The following is a 9,334-nucleotide window of genomic DNA, read 5'->3' as shown; positions in this document are numbered from 1 at the left end:
CCTCCCCACATTCCACTGCCATCGTTGATACAAAATCCAGAGACAAAAGCCTGAGGAAGCGCCGCAGATTCGCTCTTTCTTAATATCCTGAAGAGTTCTTCTCATGGTTTGTAGATTCGGCCTGCCATACCTACGTCCCCAAAACTAAGCTGAGTTTGTGTTTTCAGACTTCTGTCCTCAAAGTCCTGGGCCACACACCCTCCAGGCTGGGGCCCCTGGAGCCACATATTAGGACTGTGCCTACCCAATACGTGGGAATTCTGCCCACTACATTTTCCAAAATCGTACAAATAAGCAGAACTCTCCAATGTACCCGAGGCCATCCCAAAAGTATAGGTCTCCCAGCATAAACATGGGCGGTCTGACACCAGCTGAAATCTACCTCCACTCATACCATAGATGGATGTCCCCAGAGAAGAAATTGAACTACACAGGACCCTAGGCCATAATCGGAACCATTGCTTTGGTTTACAGGCATGTCTCCTCAAAAGTCTGGAATCCAATACCAGCATAGGGGGTTCCCGGAGGCACCCATCAGAACAAATCTCGTCTCCACAAGGAAACTTGTGCATTGGAGCTATGTCAAAAGCTTGGGAGAATACTTCAGGGTCCCGGTGCCACCGCCCCATTCCAAGGCCCTCATGGACACAAACACACATTAGGACCCATCCTCAGGAATGTCCATTTCAACAGCAACCCTTGTTGTTCCCGCAGAGCTATCCGATCTCAACTGTATTGTTGCTAGGAGACAATTGGAATGCGAGGCGGGCTTCCCTGGCATCCATCCTCCAACGCTGCTCTGGAGTCATTCCATATGGCATGTCCTGGAGCTCCCCAACAGGTCTCAATTGTCAGGCAGAAGGAATCATTGAAGGGGGCATCCCACAACTCCCTACGTGGGAAAACCTCCAAGGCCTTGAGATTCCGCTCCGTTCATGAAGAGGCAGTCATGCACAGAAACTCCAACCTGAGCCAACGTCTGATCCTCGCTGTGACTTCAGATGCTTGAGATATTGGTTCAGATCTGCGGGTGTACCTTCTGTGTCCTCGGCCTGAAGCCCAATTCGAGCTTGTGTTCTCAGACTTCTGTCCTCACACTCCTGGCCCAGAAGCCCTCAAGTTTGGCAATTACGGACCCACAATGCAGCACTCTGCCTGCCCTCTAGAAAAAAATATCTTGCCTATTGAGCTGCCCAGGCACCTCAAATGAGGATAAACCTACACGGAACTCGACTGTACCCAAATTATATAGTCTATCCTGGGCACTAATACACTGTCTGACACAACCTGAAGCTGAGCCTCCTGACCAAAACCCAGGCAGCTGACCGCACAGTGAGCAAATCAGACCTGCCATGGTTTTAGTTCGTCATCTCTTCCTAACTACGGTTCAGGACTCAGAATCTAGACATTATCTACAACCACTGCCCAGGGTTGAAAATAATGCAGAAATCAGAACTCCTTCCCCATGGCAAGAGACCTTTTGATTGGCATGTTGTTCAAAGTTCAGTGTAGTTGAAAAAAGTGTGGCCCATGAGGCCCCGCCCATGCTCGCGGGGAAAATTGATCACAAACAAACATTGTGACCCTCAGCCTTAGCTCAGTCCTCAAGTAAGGCCTCTCAGTGGCTGGATGAAGAGACAGCATATTGGGCCTGCCATGCCCCTAGGCCGCAATTTTTACCATAGTTTGGGTTGTACCTTCACTCTTTCACAGGGCTCTGCTTTGGAATTCCTCTTTTGTTCGACACCTGAGGTAATGAAACTGAAAGGAGACCTCCCATTCCACAGATTGACGTAAAACAATTTGGACCGGGCCAAATCCACAGAGAGGAAAATTCGTCCATGGCCCATGAGGACTCCCCACATTCCACGGCCATCGATGATACAAAATCCAGAGACTAAAGGCTGAGCAAGTTCCTCAGAATCACTCTTTCTTCATATCCTGAAGAGTTCTTCTCATGGTTTGTAGATTGGGCTGCCATACCTACGTCCCCAAACCTAACCTGAGTTTGGGTTTTCAGACTTCTGTCCTCAAAGTCCTGGGCCACACACCGTCAAGGCTGGGGCCCCTGGAGCCACACATTAGGACTTGCCTGCCCAATCCATGGGAATTCTCCCCATTCCATTGTCCAAAATCTTAAAAATTAAGAGAACTCTCCAAAGACCCCGAGGCCATCCCAATAGTGTAGGTCTCCGGGGACAAACAAGGGAGGTCTGACACCAGTTGAGCATCTACCTCCACACATTCCATCGATGGATATCACCAGAGAATAAGATTGAACCAGACAGGACCCTAGGCCATAATCGGATCCATTGATTTGGTTTACAGGCATGTCTCCTCAAAAGCCAGGATTCCAATACCAGCATAAGGGGTTCCCGAGGCACCCATCAGAACAAATCTCGTCTCCACAAGGAAACTTGTGCATGGGAGCTATGTCAAAAGCTTAGGAGAATACTTCAGGGTCCCGGTGCCACCACCCCATTCCAAGGCCCCCATGGACACAAACACACATTAGACCCCAAGCTCAGGAAAGTCCATTTCATCTAGGCCACCCCGGTTGCTCCCACAGAGCCATCCGATCTCAAATGTATTGCTAGGAGACAATTGGAATGCGAGGCAGGCTTCCGGCCATCCATCCTCCAATGGTGCGATGGAGTCATTCCATATGGGATGTCCTGGAGCTGCCCAACAGGTCTCAATTGTCCTGCAGAAGGAATCCTTGAAGGGGGCATCCCACAACTCCCAACGTGGGAAAACCTCCATGGCCTTGAGATTCCGCTCCGTTCATGAAGGGTCAGTCATGCAGAGAAACTCCAACCTGAGCCAACGTCTGATCCTCGCCGTGACTTCAGATGCTTGAGATATTTGTTCAGATCTGCGGGTGTACCTGCCGTGTCCTCGGCCTGAAGCCAAAGTCGAGCTTGTGTTCTCAGACTCCTATCCTAACACTCCTGGCCCAGAGGCCCTCACTTTTGGCAATTTCGGAACCACAATGCAGCACTCTGCCTGCCCTCTAGAAAAAATATCGTGCCTAATGAGCTGCCCAGGCACCGCAAATGAGGATAAACCTACACGGCACTCGACTGTACCAAATTTTATAGTCTAACCTGGTCCCTAATGCACTGTCTGACACAACCTGAGCCAGAACCTCCTGACCAAAACCCAGGCAGCTGACCGCTCACTGAGCTTATCAGACCCGCCATGGCCTTAGGTCGTCATCTCTTCCCAACTGCTGCTTTTCAGGATTCAGGACCTAGACGTTATCTCCAACCACTGCCCAGGTTTGAAAATGATGCAGAAATCAGAACACCTTCCCCATGGCAAGAGACCTTGTGATTGGCATGTTGTCCAAATTCCAGTGAGTTGAAACCAGTGTGGCCCATGAGCCGCGCCCATGCTCGCGGGCCACATTGGTCACAAACACACATTGTGACCCTCAGCCTGTGCCCAGTTATCAAGTAAGGCCTCAGTTGCTGGATGAAGAGACAGCATATTGGGCCTGCCATGCCCGTAGGCCCCAATTTTTAACCATAGTTTGGTTTGTCCCTTCACTCTTCCCCAGGCCTCCTCTTTGGAATTCCTCTTTGGTTCGGACACCTGAGGTAATAAACCTGAAAGGAGACCTCCCTTCCCACAGATTGACGAAAAAAATTGGGACTGGGCCAAATCCACAGAGAGGAAGATTCGTCCATGGCCCATGAGGCCTACCAACATTCCACGGCCATCGTTGATACAAAATCCAGAGACAAACGCCTGAGCAATTCCTCAGAATCGCTCTTTCTTCATCAACTGAAGAGTTCTTCTCATGGTTTGTAGATTGGGCCTGCCAAACCTACGTCCCCAAACCTAAGCTGAGTTTGTGTTTTCAGAATTCTGTCCTCAAAGTCCTGGGCCACACACCCTCCAGGCTGGGGCCCCTGGAGCCACACATTAGGACTGTGCCTACCCAATCCATGGGAATTCTGCCCATTCCATTGTCCAAAATCATACGAATTAGGAGAACTCTCCAAAGTCCCCGAGGCCATCCCAATACTGTAGGTCTCCGGGGACAAACAAGGGCGGTCTGACACCAGGTGAGCATCTACCTCCACTCATTCCATAGATGGATATCCCCAGAGAAGAAGATTGAACCAGACAGGCCGTAGGCCATAATCGGATCCATTGCTTTCGTTTACAGGCATGTCTCCTCAAAAGCCTGAATTCCAATACCATCATAAGGGGTTTCCTGAGGCACCCATCAGAACAAATCTCGTCTCCAAATTGAAACTTGTGCATGGGAGCTATGTCAAAAGCTTAGGAGAATACTTCAGGGTCCTGGTGCCACCTCCCCATTCCAAGGCCCTCATGGACACAAACACATATTAGGCCTCATCCTCAGGAAAGTCCATTTCAACACAGCCACCAAGGTTTCTCCCGCAGAGACATCCGATCTCAACTCTCTTGTTGCTAGGAGACAATTGGAATGCGAGGCGGGCTTCCCTGGCATCCATCCTCCAAAGTTGCTCTGGCGTCATTCCATATGGGATGTCCTGGAGCTGCCCAACAGGTCTCTATTATCCCGCAGAAGGAATCCTTGAAGGGGGCATCCCACAACCCCAACGTTGGAAAACCTGCATGGCCTTGAGATTCCGCTCTGTTCATGAAGGGGCAGTCTTGCACAGAAACTCCAATCTGATCCAACGTCTGATCCTTGCCGTGACTTCAGATGCATGAGATATTGGTTCAGATCTGCAGGGGGGTAACTGCCATGCCCTCGGCCTGAAGCCCAAGTGTAGCTTGTGTTCTCAAACTTCTGTCCTCACACTCCTGGCCCAGAAGCCCTCAAGTTTGGCAATTCCGGACCCACAATGCAGCACTCTGCCTGCCCTCTAAAAAAATATCTGGCCTAATGAACACCCCAGGCACCTCAAATGAGGATAAACCTACACGGCACTCGACTGTACCCAAAATATATAGTCTAACCTGAGCACTAATGCACTGTGTGACACAAATGAGCCCGAACCTCCTGACCAACACCCAGGCGGCTGACCGCACAGTGAGCACTTCAGACCCGCCATGGCCTTTGGTCGTCATCTCTTCCCAAGTGCGGTTTTCATGCTTCGGAACCTAGACCTTATTTCCAACCACTGCCCAGGTTTGAAAATGATGCAGAAATCAGAAATCCTTACCCATGTCAAGAGAGCTTGTGATTGGTATGTTGTCCAAAGTCCAGTGCAGTTGAAATCAGTGTGGCCCATGAGGCCCCGCCCATGCTCCCGGGACACATTGGTCACAAACACACATTGTGACCCTCAGCCTCAGACCAGTCTTCAAGTAAGGTTTCTCAGTGGCTGATGAAGAGACAGCATATTGGGCCTTGCATGCCCCTAGGCCCAAATTTTTAACCATATTTGGGTTGTCCCTTCTCACTTCCCTAGGGCTCTGCTTGGAATTCCTCTTTCTTTGGGACACCTAAGGTAACAAACCTGAAAGGGGACCTCCATCCCACAGCTTGACGAAAAACAATTGGGACCGGGCCACATCCACAGAGAGGAATATTCGTCCATGTCCCATGATGCCTCCCCATATACCACGGACATCGTTGATACAAAATCCAGAGACAAAAGCCTGAGCAAGCGCCTCAGACTCGCTCTTTCTTCATATCCTGAAGAGTTCTTCTCATGGTTTGTAGATTGGTCCTGCCATACCTACGTCCCCAAACCTAAGCTGATTTGTGTTTTCAGACGTCTGTCCTCAAAGTCCTGGGCCACACACCCTCCAGGCTGGGGCCCCTGGAGCCACACATTAGGACTGTGCCTACCAATCCATGAGAATTCTGCCCATTCCATTGTCCAAAATCGTACAAATTAGGAGAAACCTCCAAAGTCCCTGAGGCCATCCCAATTGTGTAGGTCGCCCGGAACAAAGATGGGCTGTCTGACACCAGCTGATAATCTACCACCACTCAGACTATACATGGATGTCCCCAGAGGAGAAGATTGAACCACACAGGACCCTAGGCTATAATAGGATCCAATGCCTTGGTTTACAGGCATGTCTCCTCAAAAGCCTGATTCCAATATGAGCATAGGGGTTTTGCTGAGGCACCTAGCAGAACTCATCTCGTCTCCACAAGGAAACCTGTGCATGGGAGCCATCCAAAGCATAGGAGAGTACTCAGGGTCCCGGGGTCACCGCCCCATTCCAAGGCCCTCATGGACACAAAAACACATTAGGAACCATCCTCAGGAAAGTCCAATTCAACTCAGCCACCCCGGTTGCTCCCACAGAGCCATCAGCTCTAAACTGTCTTGTTGCCAGGAGACAATTGGAATGCGAGGCGGGCTTCCCAGGCATCCATCCTCGAACGGTGCTCTGGAGTCATTCCATATGGGATGTCCTGGAGCTGTCCAACAGGTCTCAATTGTCCCGCAGAAGGAATCCTTGAAGGGGGCATCCCACACTCCCAACGTGGGAAAACTTCAGTGGCCTCGAGATTCCGCTCCCTTCATGAAGCAGCCGTCATGCACGGAAACTCCGACCTGAGCCAACGTCTGATCCTTGCCCTGATTTCAGATGCATGAGTATTGGTTCAGATCTGCAGGGAGTACCTGCCGTGCCCTGGCCCTGAAACCCAAGTCTAGCTTGTCTTCTAAGACTTCCGTCCTTACACTCCTGCCCCCGAAGCCCTCAAGTTTGGCAATAACGGACCCACAATGCAGCACTCTGCCTGCCCTCTAGAAAAAAATTATTGCCTCATGAGCTGCCCAGGCACCTTCAATGAGGATAAACCTCCACAGCACTCGACTTCACCCAAATTATATAGTCTAACCTGGGCACTAATGCACTGTCGGACACAACCTGAGCCCGGACCTCCTGACCAACACCCAGAAAGCAGGCCGCACACTGACCACATAAGACCCGCCATGGCCTTAGGTCATCATCTCTTCCCTACCTCAGATTTCAGTCCTCAGAACCGAGACCTTATCTCCAATCACTGCCCAGAGGTGAGTGTGATGCAGAAATCAGAACAACTCCTTACCCATGGTAAGAAACCTTGTGGTTGGCACGTCGTCCAACGTTCAGTGTAGGAGAAACCAGCATTCACCCTGAGGCCCCACCCATTCTTGAGTGCGACAAGGGCATAAACACTCATTGTGACCCTCAGCATGAGTCCTGTCCTCTAGTAAGTCCTCTCAGTGACTGGACCATTAGATGTGATAATGGGCTTGATATGTCCCTAAGCCCTAATTTTTAACCAGATTTCTGATTGTCCCGTCACCCGCCCCCCCAGGGCTCTACTCTGGAATCCCTCATTCGGTGGGACTCCTGAGGTTAAAAAGAAAACAACATCAAAAAAAAAACAACAAAAAAACCGGACTTCTTCCATCCCACAGAGTGACTCCAAACGCTTTGCACTGGGCCTAACCACCAGGGAGTAAGACTCGTCCATTTCCCATGAAGTCATCCAGAAATTTCACGACCATGAGTGACACGATATCCAGAGACAAAAACTTGAGCAAGAGCCTCACACTCGCCCTTTTCTCAAATCCCGAAAAGTTCTCCTCATGGTCTGTAGATAAGTCCTGCCATACCTATGACCTGAAACATAAGCCAAGTTTGTGTTTTCAGACAACTGTCCAAACAGCCCTGGCCTACACAACCTACAGGCTCAGGCCCCTGAGGCAAACCTGAGGACTGTACTTGCCCTCTCCAAGGGAATTGTGTGTGCCTATTCCAATGGCCACATCCCTTCTAATAGGATAAACCTCCAAAGTCCCTGATCGATCTCATTAGTGGTGGCTTCCCAGGTAAAACAGGGGCAATCTGAGCCCATCTGAGCACCTACCTGTACTCAGACCCATAGACAGATGTCCCCAGAGGTAAAAAGGAAAGAACAGGCCCCTAGGCACTAATCATATCCATTGCTTTGGTTTCCAGGCATCTCTCCTCAGAGGCCTGGATTTCAATACCAGCATATGGCTGTTTCTTGACTCACCCATCAGAAAACATCTCATCTACACATGGAAAACTTGCACGTTGGAGCTGTGTCAAAGCCTCTGTTTAGGAGAACCCTTCAGGGCCCCAGTGCCACCGCTTCATTCCAAGGTCTCCATAGACACAAAAGCACATTAGGACCCATCCATAGGAGAGTCCATTTCAACTCAGCCTCCTCGGTTGATCCCCCAGATCCAGCAGATCTAACCTGTCTTGTATCTAGGAGACAATTGGAATGCGAGGTGGGCTACCCAGCCATGCATCCTTAGAACCCGGCTCAGAATCATTGGCCTGGAGCCAAACAACAGGTCTCAATTGTCCTGCAGAAGACACTTTGCAGTTTGGAGCTTCTCACAAATCCCATCGTGGGAAAACTCCATGGCCTCGTGATGCCTCCCCTTCGTGAAGTGGCCATCAGGGACAGAAACACCCACTTGAGCGATCGTCTGATCCTCGCCCTGACTTCAGATGCACGAGATCTCGATTCAGGTCTGTAGATTGTGCCATCGATGATACAAAATCCAGAGACAAAAACCTGAGCAAGCGCCTCAGACTCGCACTTTTTTATATCCTGAAGAGTTCTTCTCATGTTTTGTTGATCGTGCCTGCCATACCAACGTCCCCAAACCTAAGCTGAGATTGTGTTTTCAGACTTCAGTCCTCAATGTCCAGGGCCACACACCCTCCAGGCTGGGGCCCCTGGAGCCACACATTAGGACTGTGCCTACCAATCCATGGGAATTCTGCCCATTCCATTCTCCAAAATCGTACAAATTAGGAGAAACCTCCAAAGTCCCTGAGGCCATCCCAATCGCGTAGGTCGCCCGGAACAAACAATGGCTGTCTGACACCAGCTGATAATCTACCTCCACTCATACCAGAAATGGATGTCCCCAGAGGAGAAGATTGAACCAGACAGGACCCTAGGCCATAATAGGATCCATTGCCTTGGTTTACAGGCATGTCTCCTCAAAAGCCTGATTCCAATACGAGCATAGGGGTTTTGCTGAGGCACCCAGCAGAACTCATCTCGTCTCCACAAGGAAATCTGTGCATGGGAGCCATGTCCAAAGCATAGGAGAGTACTTCAGGGTCCCGGTGCCACAGCCCCATTCCAAGGCCCTCATGGACACAAAAACACATTAGGACCCATCCTCAGGGGAGTCCATTTCAACTCAGCCACCCCGGTCGCTCCCGCAGAGCAATCAGATCAAAACTGTCTTGTTGCTAGGAGACAATTGGAATGCGAGGCGGGCTTCCCAAGCATCCATCCTCGAACGGTGCTCTGGAGTTATTCCATATGGGATGTCCTGGAGCTGTCCAACAGGTCTCAATTTTCCCGCAGAAGGAATGCTTG

This window comes from Mustela nivalis (genome assembly GCF_964662115.1).
Source record: "Mustela nivalis genome assembly, contig: HAP1_SCAFFOLD_39, whole genome shotgun sequence".
Classification (NCBI taxonomy): domain Eukaryota; kingdom Metazoa; phylum Chordata; class Mammalia; order Carnivora; family Mustelidae; genus Mustela; species Mustela nivalis.
This window is presented reverse-complemented; position numbering follows the sequence as displayed.